The sequence below is a fragment of the Pectinophora gossypiella genome, chromosome 10, assembly GCF_024362695.1.
Source record: "Pectinophora gossypiella chromosome 10, ilPecGoss1.1, whole genome shotgun sequence".
Taxonomy (NCBI): Eukaryota; Metazoa; Arthropoda; class Insecta; order Lepidoptera; family Gelechiidae; genus Pectinophora; species Pectinophora gossypiella.
Genome location: NC_065413.1, coordinates 15,836,944 through 15,854,373, shown reverse-complemented (window position 1 = coordinate 15,854,373; position 17,430 = coordinate 15,836,944). Strand labels below are relative to the sequence as shown.

The following is a 17,430-nucleotide window of genomic DNA, read 5'->3' as shown; positions in this document are numbered from 1 at the left end:
TTATGTTTATTCAATGAAAGGCAGCTTAAATGTCTAATCACAGTGAAAGCAGGTGGGGTGTGAAAATTCGCTTTTAGGACTACTTTACTTTACAGCAGTGTATGGAACATACCTAGTTCGTATAGACACACCAACGGGGTGTGTGCCTTCAATGCAACGGGACCTTAAGCTGTTTAGTTCATAACAATCATATTACATGAACACATTGTTCAATTATTCATCGATTTTCTTAGTTGTGTTTTTATAAGTATGAAATAAAACATCGTAAAAGTAGTCATATAGTTATTTATATTTTGCTTAAAATAAAATCAATACTAATTGTTATTGAATACATACAGTGTATATGTCACCGTAAAATTGTAAATAACGTTAGATTATAATCTATCGATTTGAATCTCGCGAGATTGTGAACTGTCGAATAATTATGAATCGTATCATATTGCTTACAATTTAACGTATTATTTTTCGGTAGATTATAATTTATCGAAGTGAAACCGTCAAATTGTGATATACGAAACGCACCTCGCGTGCTATACCATAGAGTTACAAAACTATTAGAGTGAGCATAATGTTAATTTGGGATTCTCTTAAAATGCATAAATATTTTTGTCATAATTTTAATTATCATAATCCTTTTTGCATAACGTTTTTTAGCATAATAGTTTTACTTTCCCGTAATAACATCTAGGAATACTGGTTTGTTAGGTATAACTTATTTTTGGGATTAATAAATAGATATCCATAATTCTTTTTTAGAATAATAGTGTTTTGTCATAATTTTTACAAGGCATAACAGTAGGTTAGGGTGCGGCGGGGGTGGCCCTTGGGCCACCCCAATGCCGCCAGCATGTTTATCTTACACACGAAAAGTATACTGAATGATACGTTTCAGATTTTTTAATTTTTATACATTTTTTCTTACCATGTGATGTCAGAATTATTGATTACTTACTAAATAATTAATAAATACGTACTTGATTTCACAATCTTGAAGAGCATTTATTTTATTTGACTGACACCTGTGTTTTATTCCTAACTCTATGGACACAGAACGGTCTACTGTAAGGCCGACCAATCAGGGACAGCCAGTTGACAGTTGACAATTTGACAATTGTAAGATTGTGATTTAACAGTTTTACTTCGATAGATTATAATCTGACGAATAATAATACGTTAAATTGTAAGCAGTATATTACGTTTCACAATTTTTCGACAGTTCACAATCTCGCGAGATAGATTATAATCTAACGTTATTTACAATTTTACGGTGACATATATACTTATAACAAATAGGCTTTTTTTATACAAATTCGTACCTATTAGGATAATGAATATCAGTCTTCTTGAATAATCAATCTTCTTCTTCATCAGAAATAATAACTTGATCTAAAAAGGCAGCAGGGGGTTGAATTTCTTGGTGCCGAGCCCATCCCATATACCAAACTATGCACATGACATGAGCATAGCACCCGAGTGTCCGTTTTCCAACTATACAGCTGCAATAGTGACCGACAAGTTTATTTCTGTTTTTCAAACTATTATTTAGCAAGATATATACAAAATAAATTCTGTTGCTCTGGTGCCTCGAGAGTATTTTAGCTCTTGTCAGCCAAGGATCACAAACTACTAAGTTGTATTGATTTAAATTATAGTCAACTTCAAAATCTTCATACACTTCAATGAAAAACGTTCCGTTTTCTTTTAGGTGTTCGCCATAGTAGCTTCTTGCCTGCGTCACTTGATACGGCCCCAGAGACATTATCAACAGATCCTCATATGATAAGATGGGAAACTGTTGAAAGCCTTCACTTGAGTTCATAGCTTGGAAAGCGGCTCTGCGTTGATTTAAATTGTTTTGTATTACAAACTCGCACAGATAGTTTGGGGCGTCGTGCTTAAGGTATATATCGTTGCTTATTTCATTTACGAGTGGGTGATCTGTCACCCGTTTTCCGAAGGCATTTATTAGGGCGCAAGCAATCCTCACTTCCTCTTTTAAATGTGGCATATTCGGTATTGCGTAGTTAGCTGGAAACGATAAGAATACTGTTCCATCAATAATGAAGTAAGTACGTCACATTTAGACTGCGTTTCCACCAGTAACATGCTAGATGCTACGTTGCATACCCTACAATCGGGTTCATTGTGCCGATCAGAATCAGACCCAATTATCTGATTGGTGGATATTAAACCTAGCAACGTAGCACATGTCAGATGAAAAAACAGCCTTACCGTTGTGCTTGCATTAATATGAACTGATTACTCTCTACTGTTACAAAAAATGCAAATATCATTTATTATACATAATTAAGTGGTAATAGTTGGCTATAAAATCTATTGAAAGCGTAAGTCTGGTACACAAGTGATACGCTTGGCGTAAGAGCTATCTCTGGCTAATTATAATAGAGATAAGTTGACGACTTTCTGTTAAAAATGTTTTGCGTTGATTACACTCCGTCTAAGACGCTACATAATGAGAGCTTCGATAAAGTAGGATATATATTATTTTCATACACGAATTTTTTTTCATATGACATTTCGATTATGAAAAGCACGATTGAGAAACGAGCCGAATTATACATTGTCATTTTATGTATTATACTGACCAGGGACTATAATATAGATACCAGATACACTGCATACTGAGATTTTTAATTTTTGCAATGTTCAAATAAGATTACTTAGCTCTCGATCGTCAAATAAGTGGCGAGCATAATTCAGGATGTTGGGGTGCCTAGCAATATAATCTTCAGTTGTCAAGTAAGACTATATAGGACGCCGAGATCTTCGGCGCGGGCCACGAACAGTGCTTACACCACAACAAAAAACATTGCTTGGCACCAACATGACTGGACATCTTGCCAAGACAACAACAACAAATTCAACAATAACACTAACAAAGTCAACAAAAATACTAACAAACTCAAGAGCAATATTAACAAACTCAACAGTGGTAACAAATACAACAGAATGAACAGGATAGAGTCTCAGAACAGAGAAAAGCGCGTGCGCACGTTGAAGATGAAAGTGGCAAACTGACTGAAAGTTCACCCGGCTGCCAATCGTCCTATTGTATTTATTGTATGATGTTGTCTCACTCACACTTATTGTATCCTTGTTGATTCCGCCGAAATAATAGAAATTCGTGCAACTTTAAACAAAGGACCTCCATTTTCGTAGTTCCTGGAATTAAACGAGAAAGCAAAATGGCAGTTAATAAGTACACCATTTTGTTTCTCTTACACAGATTTCTCAAACTTCGAGAATTCTGCTTTTTAACGAGTACTAATGATGCCGCACTAAACGCATTGCGTTTATAAAAATGTAAACTTTATTTTATATTTCATTAGATCCTATCGTTGTGTCAAGTAAAATCAAGTTAAGGAGTAAATGACGCCTATATCATACATAACACAAACTGATAAACTCAGTTTGCAATTAGTAACCTTAGATAAGGTGTGCACAGTTAAGTACCTATGTACTTCCTATATAATGTAGCAAAGACAAAAACCATTAATGTTGTTGCAAGTATTTATTAATTTCATTTTTTCAATAAGATAAATATGTTGTATATTAAATAATGTTTCATGTATAATCAATCACTTTGTCACTATATTACGATTGTATATAGATAAATAGTAAAATCGATTTATCCATACGACACTTTTCGTAACTTTCAAGCTAGATATCTTGAAAACGTGACACTTTAGAGCATAGGTCCATTAAAGCTTTTTTGTTCAGACAAGTGTCCCCTATCGATTTGCACAGGTTTCATCGTGCGCCGCAGTTTTAAAAAATCCGCTAGGTGGCGCCACTGAGATATGCCAGAAAGGTTCATAGCCCTTAGTGATGTGAACAAATATAATTAGTATTATGTGTTGTATAGTATATAATATAATACGGCAACACTGTGCCCGCTAATTAAGAAGTATAATGTCATGTACGATTTTTCCTTGTCTAATTAACTGGTCGATTAAATCCATTAATCATTTCCCTTTAATTTTCAGAAAAAGTGTTAGGTTATAATTTTCACACAATTTTCTATACGGCTTTACTAATAGGACACACTTATTTTTTTATTTTATTAACCATCACACACGCTTTTGATTCGTTTCTTGCTCGTCGCCAATGTTAAATGTAAAATTAAATATATTTTTATTAAATTATTTTCAAATATTTACACTATAAACAAGACAGTTACACATTCTAGAAATATTCTCTATAGTCTCAGTCGTGAAGTGTTAAATTTTATTCCGGGTGAGAGCCCTGAGGGCATATGTTTATGTTCTTAAAATGTGAAAAGATATATGAGAAGTCTTACAATGCATAAACAAAAGACCTATTTTAGAAACAAACTGTTATGTAATTTAAATTTATGACAAACTCAAACAATGACTAAATAAGCCAAATCGGGTACCTAGGTACTAAATACCATATAATTTGCAATAGTTACATCCTTGTTTTTTGGGGAATTGACTTTTTCGTTTTGCGCATACTTATAACGCTTATTAGCATTGGCTACTGAATTCCACATAAGCACGTTGATATTAGTGCTTCTGTCACACCCATATATAAGTCCTTAAATGAGACAGTTTAGAGTAGATACTTTTTATCTGACCCACCCACAGTTGCTATAATACAAAAGCTTCGTATGTTTTGCTCTATAACTATAGGAGAAAAGGGATGGTTCATCAACATATTGTCACCTTTTTTATCCCGGTAAAGATATATGATATGTTATAGTTTCGGCCCACCAGAGTCGATCGATTCTTTCAAATAAAATCCTCTCAGTAGACGCGCTGAGCCGAGGTTCGGGCCAACTAGTCTCAGGCCTGAAGTGTTAAATTTTATTCCGGGTGAGAGCCCTGAGGGCATGGTTTACGTGTGATTTATGCACGATCTTCAATGTTTCAATATGCAGTACCATGATTTTAGATCTGCTTTATGATAATATTGTATATCTTAATATCTAGTCGTGTCTGTACATTTAATACTAGTGCCATAGAGTAAACAATAAGCAAAAGATGTCAAGGGCCAATGACTCAAAGAATAATCTGTGGTAAAATAATTTAGGCGTCTGTGTTTACTACGTTTAATTATTTGTAAATGCGTAGACTGAAACAAAGAGATTGACTAAGAACTACAGACACAAATCGCCCTCGTAATTCCTATGGGGGTGCGTATAGAAGAAAAGTTGCAGCACGCTTCCAAAAAACCGTGTCAATCAAATTCGTACCGACGCGGGACGAAGAGTGTTGTTTGTATTATACGTATTTATATTATTTACCTGAGAGTCATTTTATTATTTTCTAAGAGCCCTGAGTGGCAAAATCTCTGGAAATAGTAGTAAGTAAATGCATATGGCTGAACTATACAGGGTGTTAGTGAAGGGTCTGAATCATCTCCCAAAGTTTTCGTTACGATGTCACTAACACACAAACATACACATATGGCTACCTGTAAGTACTTGGTGTTAGTGAAATCTTAACGAATACTGAGGGGGATGATTCGGCTCATGATTCTGATGAATTTTCGCAAAAGTATAGAATTGAAAAATAGAAAAAAATACAAAAAAAAAACATGAATTTTGCGACGGAAGATTCCACATGATATTAACTCAGAATCATGGTCTGAATCCCCTCAGTATTCAGTCCGATGTCACTAACACCCTATATACCTACATTAATATATTTTATAAATATCAACGCACGCCTGTGAACCCTATTAGGTTGTTAAGTAATCAGAAGGCAAATTGCACCCACTTTTGATACGACGTCCTAAAGTACAATTCTTAATGTCTTATCTTGTGCAGGATAACTAACCCCAAATAGTCATGCAAAGGATTCTTTAGATCGAATGCCTTTCAACCTGCCATAATTTATACTTCCTCTAAAGTAAATGGCATCCAAATGAGGGGTTTGCTTAGAATTTTAATTCCACATAACCTAGAGAGCGTGTTCCGAATAGTTTCGACAGCCGGCTGTTGTCATATTTACCTTACGGTTTTGGTCAAAATATTTGGTTAAAATGATTAAGGAACCCACAATGAAGTGGTACTCATTTGTTAATTGATATTTGTCTTTTTTGACGTAAGTAAATAACCAAATTGTAGATTTGCCTCGAATTCATTCACTGCTTAGCTGAAATGGATTTGAAAACAAATTAGTAAAGTGTGTAAAGATATTATTTCATTGCCATAGTTCATTAATGCTCATAATCTCTGACATATATAAACAAAGCACAGCATTTCAATGAAGATATGCTCGTTTCATTTTAAGAATTCATTAACAAATGCTGTTCTTGTTATGAACACTTCTTGTTTTTACCGTGTGCCGCTTTACTCTGTGCGTCTGAGTGAGACAGACAATCTGCACGCGCTCCTTTTTTTTAATGGCTGCCTTAAGTAGACTAAATTGACAGAAAGTAAGACGATCCGTGCTTCGGAAGGCATGTTATGCCGTTGGTCAATAGTAACCCTAACACCAGGGTTGATGAGGTTGGTAATCCACCTCACAACCCACACTCAAATCAAGCTCGCACCAAGCTCGTTGATGCGGGGCGGAATTCTGTCTATAACATAACATCAGGCTTGTATTTCCGAAGGGGTAGGCAGAGGTGTATAGTATATACAATTATACACCTAATCCTCGCCAGCTGCGATCAGGTTCCGTGTAATATGGGGCAAGCCATTATCCGGGCACAAATCCTGGAAACTATGTGATATTAAATTAAATTATCTAAGATCCAACCATACGAGACGCAATACAAGGCGTTGCCACAGAAACGCTGTATAAATCATTTGATCAAGATGTAAAGGATGTACGATCCAAACATGAATTCAAAAAACTTACGAAGCTGAATTTATTTATGGCTTGGAGTCCTTTATTATATGTTTGTGACCACTACCCGATAAGAATTGCAACAACAGACGTGAATTTTGACAGACAAAATTCACAAACTAACAGTTTAAGTGAGTAAAGACAGCAACCGTGTAGAGGCGCGCTTATATTAATTTTTTATGTAACATTTTGCATTGGCCTCAAATGGCCTTTTGTAAGGCCAATGCCGCGCGCTGAGGAAGATTAGCAGACAATATTTGACGCGACAAAATTTTCCAGCAACGCATATATTTGAAGATAAACATGTCCGAAAAATGCACATATTTGATTGTTTTTATGACACACTTCCTTCCTTTTTGCTAGATTTGAGACGTATTTTAATCATTATAATATATTAGCAATGGTTATTGTAACTAATATATATATATATATATATATATATATATATATTAGTTACAATATAAAATAATATTTGATAAAATGCATAAGTATAGATATTATTTTATTTAAAAATATATACCTCTAATGATGGTTATAAAATGAAATTACGAATATTTAAACAATTAATTACTTACTAGAAGTAAGAACATACCCTGAGAGCCGTGCTAGCAAAGTTTGTAGAACGTTTGTCTCTCACTTTGAGGTCATAGGTTCGAACCAGCATAGACCAATTTTCGAATTTGTTTTCGGATCATAAATTATTATCACGTGCTCAGCGGTGAAGGTAAACATCGTGAAGAAACCCACATTCCCTAGAAATGCGTTTCGGAGGCAGTGGGCAGTTTGGTTGTGGCAGTGGGCAGGACACATAGCGAGGAGAACCGATGGCCGATGGGGCGGAAAGGTTCTGGAATGGCGACCACGCGTCGGACGACGCTCAGTGGGTAGGCCCGCTACAAGGTGGACCGACGATCTGGTGAAGGTCGCGGGAAGCCGCTGGATGCGGGCAGCGCAGAACCGATCGTCGTGGAGATCCTTGTGGGAGGCCTATGCCCAGCAGTGGGCGTCATACGGCTGATGATGATGGCGTTTCGGAGGTATATGACCTAACCTATATTGGGCTGGTTTTCCCTTCGCGGGTTGGAAGGTCAGACAGGGAGTCGCTTCTGTAAAACACCGGACCTGTCATATCTTCAGGTTAGGTTAGCCAACCCTGTGAAAAACGGGATAATGCTAAGGAGATGGGAATGAAGTACGATCATACCCTCCCTTCCATAAGGGGCCATATTAGACCATAATTTGTCAATACAATGGAAGGACATTAATTTCCTGGGGGTTAAAATGGCTACATCGAAGCGATTCATCTAAGAAAGCTATATTGCCATTTGACATTTGTTTGCATTGCGCACTTACTTGTACATGCGCAAATGTCAAATTGCAATATTGCTTTCTTAGATTAATTGCTTCGATGTAGCCATTTTAACTCCCCTGTAATTGAGTTACGAATTTAAAACTATTCAAACTGCTGGAATCTAACAACACACTATGTTTTCTGTCGGTTATGGTTGTGGTTTTATGTATTGTCCTCTACAAAATTAACACTATTAACACTTACGTAAATACTAAAACTAAACCTTTTAAGTAAGTATCCACTATGATTCTACGAAGCAACATTAACACATAAAACAAACAATAATATAACGTATAGAACGGTGATTCTCCGCCCCGCCCCTATTCGTATCGGGCGCCGGTCCTTACCTCCTCTGAGTCTCCTCTGAGTGTGAGTTGCGAGGTGGATTACCAACCCCATCAACCTTGGTGTCAGGGTTACTATTGAGCCGCCAAAAGCCCCTGACATGACTCATGTAATGACTACTAACTTACATTAGTAAGTAGTAACCGGGACCAACGGCTTAACGTGTCTTCTGAAGCAAAGATCATCTTAAATGTCTGTAAGAAATTTTGGCGGTGAGAGTATGCTGCAGCCAAAGGATGTTTCCGTGGTACCGAACAGAGCATAGTACCCCTCTAGCCACAATTTGGTAGTGTGACTAGGGATCGACGATCCATTGGAGTTGTATATATGCGTCGCCCTGTGCAAACTTCGGTAGCTCGTTTCAGGACTGCATTATTGGATGGTGGCGCCATCTGTTGCATGTGGGCGGAACTAGCTGGTGAGTTAGTTGGGTCCGCCACAGAAAAAAGGGGGCGAATACCGTAATATTTGACATGACTAGTCACTGCCCAAAACATCTTTCAAATAGGCTGCGTACGTGATTTATAGAACGTAGACTTGCCTATGCAAAATCCTAACTAACTTGACCTTTACCTATAATTTAAACGTTAAGGAACAGATTTTTATCAATGAAATATCTATCGCAAACATAAAATTTGCAATATAGCCGAAATTCCGGTTTTAACTCGAAGCACCTGATTAATTATATGCAAGATTCGGTATACTGTAATTAATATAATATATGTTTCTAATTAAATAATTTATGCATGTGACGCAAGTTTTGACGTCAAGTAAACACAGAGAAAATAATTAATCATTAGTACTTTAAGATGATATCTTAGATTTTTTGTGGAGTCTAACGCATTAGCATTATCGTAGCCAAAATTTACTTATTCATACTCGTATTGATCACTCATAGAGATATAGTTTGTCTACACCCCTTATAAATGTGCGCACTTGGGTAAGTCCATTCTCACATAAACTACCCTGAGTTCGCGCCTATTTGCACTCAGGGCTGTCGTTCTTTATTACCAGGTGAGATCCCTGAGATTTACCTATTTACTCAGGAAAGTAATAACTTCCGCCATAAACAGATTTACAATGAATTATGTCACGAAAAATAATATTTAAACATTGTTTAAATGTAAATAGATATACAATGTCTCGTACTGTGACCTGCAGACAACTTATTCAAAAGGTTACATCACCTACGTCATATACAAATGATAGACAACGACAAGATACAAATCGGCAAGTTTCCTGCTTATTACAATAAAAACTGGATATATTGCTTATTAATGAATAAATTACTAGTAAATACATGTTAGGATCTACTAGTTTTTCATACGAGACGATGACAAACATAGGTACCTATTTGGGGTAAAAAAAAATACACGAGGAGCGTTTTTATTTTATTATTATTCTTACTTCGGAAGGCAGGTAAAGCCGTTGGTCCCGGTCATTACTTACTAATGTAAGTTAGTAGTCGTTACATGAGTCACGTCAGAGGCCTTTGGCGGTTCAATAGAAACCCTGACACCTCGGTTGATGATGTTGATAATCCACCTCACAACCCACACGATAGAAGATTATTATTCTAAACTAGCTTGCAAGAAGCAAGCGTCCAAGTCGTAATGCCATCTTTTCCGAGGTCTACCATGACGTCTGTACCCGTCATGTGGCACCCAATGCGTGACACGTGCCCACTACTCCAGGTGCACTATGAGTACGATGAAGTATTAAACATATGACATTAAACTTAGCGTAAGTATAAATTCGTGTCCGTAAGCACCAATTTGTGTCTATGTTCCTTTGTACAACACTTCATAAAATACACACACACTGCTTATCTCACCAGGGCACCATGTACAGTCATGAGCAATATAATGTACCCACTTTAGGACTCTGTCGCACTAACATATTTGACATTTAGTGAGACTTACAGTTCAATTTGTTAAAAAAGTTAATGTGACATGGTACCATTAATGCTCGTGACCGTACACGCCTGCAGTGGGATATTCGTAATTCGATTGGTGCCACCGGATGAGAGCCCTCAGCGGTTCACATTTGTCTGGCTAAGTAGTTAGCGCCATGTGCGGCGCAGTCTATGACACGTCATATACATAACATACATAAGCAGCCTATATACGTCCCACTGCTGGGCACAGGCCTCCCCCCAACCAACCGGAGGGGGTAGGGAGCATACTCCACCACGCCGCTCCAATGCGGGTTGGTGAAGGTGTTTTTACGGCTAATAGCCGGGACCAACGGCTTAACGTGCCCTCCGAAGCACGGAATCATCTTACTTTTTCGGACAATCTGGTGATTCAAGCCTGAAAGTCCTTACCAAACAAAGGACAGTCTCACAAAGTGTTTTCGACAATGTCCCCATCGGGAATCGAACCCGGACCTCCAGATCGTGAGCCTAACGCTCTAACCACTAGACCACGGAGGCTGTCATATAAGTCACGTTAAAAAAACGGTCACAAAGTGGTTGCGCAACCTTGTTGTTAGAAGCCACTGTGGTGTCCTAGTGAGATAGGGACTTAGAGTCACAAAATCAGCTACCACTATTATTGTTCGCGTCTTTATCATTATGTGATCAAAGTTCAATGTTGACAAACAAGATATTACACGATTTTTTGATTATTGTAATGTTATGTAAATTATCCGACAATATTTGGGTGGTATATTTATAACGATATAACAAAATAATTCTTTATTATTCACTGTTCATTATCATTAACAGACAAATGGGTATCACTGAGGGCTCTCACCCAGCCATAAACTAAGATGTTGTGTACTGGAATCAGCACCAATAGTAATGTTATACTTAATACACTACATTTTTTACTACATTACTACATCGGCCTGGGAAAACATGATAATAAATAATATTCTTTTACATATTTTATGTAATTTTATTGCATAATTTTTATTATTTATTTATTTATTTATTTATCATAGATACAATTTAATGCTACATTTTAAATAGTTAACATCGGAAAACCCTAAAAGGGTTTGTCCCGACATTAATCCATTAATCCACATATTTTATTTTAGTTTTATTTTATTTTATTGTATCTTTTATTTTTGTATATGGGTTTTTTATGCCTGAAATAAACGACTTATTATTATATTATTATTAATAAAAAAAAACAGCAGGCCTGAGGGTGCCCAGTTCCTCGGCTCAGGGATGTATTCGGTAGCCGCAACTGCCAGTTAAGGAAAGTCTAACGCAGTCCGAAAACATTTCCACATTTATTTATTTATTTATATATTTAATAGACACTTGCAACATTACAGTAGAAACCATTGCGTTACAAACAAGATTCTTATGGGCCTAAAACTAATTTACAATATTACAATGATAAATTTAACAACAATAAAGGAAGGATACACAAAATAATAACAAAACAATTCAATTAATAATAATGAGGCAATACATAACAATAAAACTAAAAATATTTAACTTATGCTACTGACAGGCATCAAATTTTCAAATGCTTTTGCACATTCACTCAACAATATCAAATACTTATCCGAAAACCCTAATAATGTTTTTATTAATAAAAAAACTGAATCAGTGGTTTATAACCCGACCTTAGATACGAACCCGCGACCTTACGAATGAAGTCACACGTTTTTTCAACTGGGCAAATTGGATCGTGTACTAAGTTCAAGATTAATTATGAAATTCTGATTACTAAATAAAGGCAGATCTAAAACTAACGAAAAACATTTTCTTTTTTTCTATTTAACTTATTTATGAATTTTAATTAAGAAAAACGTAATAATAAGTCCGACATTATCACGTTTGTGGCGATTTCACAATCCCACATGAAAAATATGGAATTCTAAATCTGTCCTTTGTCTGGAATAACTGGAATTCCATTATACAACATGTGCCTTACATTTTATATTTGTTTGTATAAATTATTATAAAATGTTTGTGTTATAATAGTATTTTATGCAACAGTTGTATAAGAAGGGTCAAAAAATGCGAGTGGCGTGAGTTGCGATGTGAGCCTTGGCGAACATCGCAATAAGAGACGCCACGAGCATTTTTTGACCTAGTTATACAACGTTGCATACAATACTTTTTCTACGACGACGTAATTTTAAATGAAACAAAAATTATACAAAGAAAAATTTTATTTATAAAAAATATTTTCCAACGCGCGGGAAAATGGCGGCAAATGTATACTTTTTTTATAGTATATCTATGGCACCAAACAAAGTAAAGGTGCCAGTTTCCAGGTCAAAAAAAAAAACAACAACAATGCTTTTTTGGCGACATTATAGTACAGTTACACTTTGTAAACAATGCTTTTATAGACCATAGAGCGTACACTTTTTCAAAGAGTTTAACCCAGATCCCCCTACTGGCCTTTTAAACGCCCGCCAATACTTATCAAATCTACCCTCGATTATTTGTAGAATAAATGTTTTCTACCCTATTTATCTCTGCGTTATTCTCCTTAGTGTTAATTAAACTTCATGACAGTAAATTGTTTATGCTATTTGTGTGCCTATTTTCAATTAATTTTGCGGTTTTAAGTGACAGTTAATAAAATATTTCGAAATATGGCTTCTAAGAGGTAAGTTTTTATTAGTTTTTCGAGACATTATTGTTTATTACTTATAGCTTATATGTATGTACTTATATTAGACTTTTTGGTTATTTAAATGCCAGATTAAAGTAGAGGAGTAGAAAAAATAAATTAATATGAACGTTTGTCTATGACGTCACAGTGTGCTTTTTCATACAAATTCTACAGTGATATACTAGTATAGTTATTGTGGACACTCTTTGTCTTCATTTATCACTATGTAACACATAAATGCTGTATTATGACTGTATGTTGTTCAAAATAAAATAAAATAAATATATTGTTTTGACGTTTAGTAAAAAGTAACTGATTTGACTAGTTGGAAACTATCCTATCACTTCTGGCGACTCAGGATATCGTCAGTTAAAAATAGAATTTATGTAACATACTTAATATTACGAATACACGATAAAAATAACCAGAATAACGTAACATTGACATTTATATCGAGTTTGAGAAATTTCACCACGCTACGATATTTCGCAAGCGATATAATGCAAAATCTAAATTAGCAAATATATCTCTCCATTCAACGATTACCGACATCCACTTATGACTATCACTGTGGTTCTCAAACTAATAAAAACGCCAGAGACGTAAATGGATGAGTCGTAAAAAAGAGTTAAATAAAATACACTTTAAAAAAAACTTTTTCCTATGGCGAGGTTAGATGTAAACGTCAAGACGTCACATGAACAGTCATGCAATTTAGCAAGATATTGCAAGTCAGCAATATCATGTACCCACTTTAGAACCCTGTCGCACTATCATATTTGACATTTAATGAGACTCATGGTTTAATTTGTCAAAAAAGTTAATGTGACATGGTTTCAAAATGAATACATGTTAGTACTCGTGACCGTACGTAGTATCGCATATTAATAAAATAATATTTAAAAAAATTGTACCTGAACTGTACTCAATAGTACCTAATATTACACTTTACTACCTCATCGTGGACTTTCAATTTAACGTTCAAAGTGTTTAGGTACTAATAAATACAATTAAAGTACAGTTTTTTAGAATACATTTCATCGAGGTATACGACACTATGTGTCTTCCCGGGCATGTTGTAAAAACTGACAGAGGGATTGCGTCCTCTAACATGATGGACTAATGTTATGGGCGATAGGCTGATCCCTTATCACCATAAGGTTCATCATATCCATCTTAGGACTTCGTATCAACAGTGGCTGCAAGTTGTCTTTGATTACTTGTGGCTCTGCCCACCCCATTTGGGATTACGGGCGTGAGTTTATGTATGTATGTATGTATATTTAAATCAACATTAATAAAAATTATTGAAATTATCCTCTTGATGCTAAATTTTATATTTTTTTATTTGATAAGTTTGAGAAACGCTGTAAATTAAACCGAACTAATATTTACTATAACCATTGATATAAGCATGCGTCTAAATACGTGCGCCACAATTATATTTAATAGCCTTAAAAAACATTGTAAAGCTTTTTTTTATTTTTAAACCAAAATGGTTTTTTTTCTAAGTTACAATACCTTTTTATAGATATAATATCTACCATTAAACAAAAACTTAATAGTAGATATTATATTATATTATATCCGTAATAATTATCTTTTTTTACAAAAGTAAAACTAATAATTATAATACTTAGAGTAGACGATGAAATGAATTTCCTCCTTTTGTTCACCAGATAAGTAGATTGACGTCAATATGGCAGAAGCGATTTTTGCCGTGACTTATTTTAGATCAGACGCATATAGCTTTCACTCCTTGGCCGGACGGTTGGGGTGCGCTAAATAAAAAAGGGTTTTTTTAATTAGTTAATAATAGTTTTTTTTAATTATATATATTTTTATCGTCAGCATACCTAACCTTAATATTTAACAAGTCCGGTTTTTTACAGAAGCGACTGCCTGTCTGACCAATCCGCGAAGAGAAAACTAACCCAATACAGGTTAGGTTAGAATAAATTGTTAATTCGAAAACAAAATAATCGACCTAAATTGTTTTGTGGTTTTTACCTTATAGAATTAAATAACGTATGAATCTATGAAGTTAGTGAGTAATCTCCAAATGTGTCAGACTTTGACCGATAAACTAATGCGTCAATATTTACTGGTTATTATGCTTGTACTTACCCGTAATTATGTTGACTTTGCATTGCTAACATGGCTCTAAGGTCACTGTCTACACTTTTAGCAATGAACTGTTTCTTTTAAGAGGTCAATGGTAAAAATAACTTGTAGTTACGTTTGTCGATCGCAAACGATCACGAAAGTCAAGCGACGTATGAGAGTATTTGTGAATGGACGCTTTTAGGGATCCAGAAACTCTTAGATAAAACTGATACGGAACCGTTATAAGACCGCTTAAGTCATATCGAGTTATTCATTGATCTCAACGGCCTCTGTGGTCTAGTGGTTTGAGCGTTGAGCTCACGATCCGGAGGTCCCGGGTTCAAATCCCGGTGGGGACATGTCACAAAATACACAGTATGATCCCTAGTTTGGTTAGGATATTACAGGATGATCACCTGATTATCCGAAAGTAAGATGATCCGTGCTTCGGAAGGCACGTTAAGCCGTTGATCCCGGTTACTATACTATGTTAGTAGTCGTTACATGAGTCATCTCAGGGGTCTTTGACGGCTCAATAGTAACCCTGACACCAGAGTTGATGGGGTTGGTAATCCACCTCACAATCCACACGATAGAAGAAGATTCATTGATCTTAAGTGAAAACTCGCTTTAGAGGGCACTTAAGCAGTCGGTTCCAACTACTATTTCGTTACAACACGTTTTTCAATCATTTTCAATGCAATACTTTTGCGATGGAAAACTCTCAGAATAGTCTAGTATGGAAAATTCTCAGATATTAAAATTTTATGTGATAATAGGTAAGATATTTGATAAGTTTAGTATCTAGGTATATAAGTATAATATTGTAAATATTGAAATAATAATTTAAGTTTATATTAACTTATGTGTCTAAGTTACCGCCTTGGGCATATGCCTGTATGGTAACTTATAGTTGTAATTATTAGATAAATAAATAAATAAATAAATATTAACTCAGAATAGTCAGCTGAATCATCCTCCTCAGTATTCGTTACGATGTCACTTACACCCCGTACAAGTACATACGGTAGCCATACAAGTAGGTATGAGCGTTAGTGACACCATAAAGTATACTGAGGGGGATGATTCAGACCCTGATCCTGAGTTGATATCAAGTGGAATTTCCTGTCGGAAAATTCATGATCATTTTAGTGTTTTTCTTAAATTATGTTCCGTTCAATATTTTTGCAACAGAAAATTACACTTGATATCAATTCAGAGTCATGGTCTGAATAATCCCTCAAAGTTTTTACGATGTCACTAACACCCTGTATTTTGACGGAGCTCCGTAAGTCATAAAGTTTGCGGACGAGTACAGTGCAAAGTTGAATATTTCACACTTGTATGGCGCGCGTGGAGCGCTCCTTTGGCTTCCAAACTCTTTCATCTATTCCGTGTTTACAGAAATCGTTCCGTCGCAAAAAACAAATGAATTATAAAAATTACCGTGGCGCATTTGTTAGACTAGTAAACATTTTTATTGTTCTTGAATTCTTATTTGTGTACCTAGTACATGTGTTAAAATATTTTTTGTCTATTTACAAGTTTCGCGACAGGTAAGTATCGTATTAACAAAAAATGTGTAAAGATTTGTCTCTGTCAAAACAATAATAAAGGTACCATGTTTTCTCATTGTTCTGTTGTGAAAATTCCGCAATTGAACTTTGTATCTTACGGAAATTGCGTATTTTCGTGACTTGTTCGTATAGGTTAAAAAAAACGATTTATGTTATTATGGGTTTGGCCCATTTGTTATAGTCATTGCTCATTAGAGTAAGGAATGCTGGAATTTTCCTTTTATGCTTGACACGCCTAATGCCTCATTGGAAAAAAGCAAAAAAATATCAAAATTCAGAAAAATTTTGACGTAACAAAACTAAAAACAATTTATTAAATAAAATATATTTTAAAAATAAAAATCTCAGTTTAGTGAGAATATAATTATAAATTTAAAATAAATAAATAATATTATGCTCATTTCGAAACATTTACAAAAAAATGATTAATCGATTTAATTTTATTACGATGTATTTAATAATTTTGTATAAGAGGTAACAACAAAACATAAATTTCAACGAAATATGAATTTTAACCAAGGTGTGCCGTTTTTTTATACCAATCTATTCTTACGCGATCCATTATTACTCAGATTATTTTAGTCAATCTATATTCAAATTTGATTTAATAATAAAAATTTTCATAT

At 35.0% G+C, this 17,430-nt stretch overlaps 1 protein-coding gene and 1 long non-coding RNA gene across 2 annotated transcripts in view; one reads left to right on the top strand and one right to left on the bottom strand.

Moving 5' to 3' along the window:
- LOC126369945 (scavenger receptor class B member 1-like) overlaps positions 1 to 17,430 on the top strand; it is a 66,801-nt gene that overhangs the window by 1,819 nt on the left and 47,552 nt on the right. The window lies entirely within an intron of this gene.
- On the bottom strand, positions 1,406 to 3,089 carry LOC126370023 (uncharacterized). Its single transcript, XR_007566796.1, has 2 exons — positions 2,920 to 3,089; positions 1,406 to 2,028 (listed from the first exon to the last, which is right to left on the bottom strand). It is a non-coding gene; the product is annotated as an uncharacterized LOC126370023 (long non-coding RNA).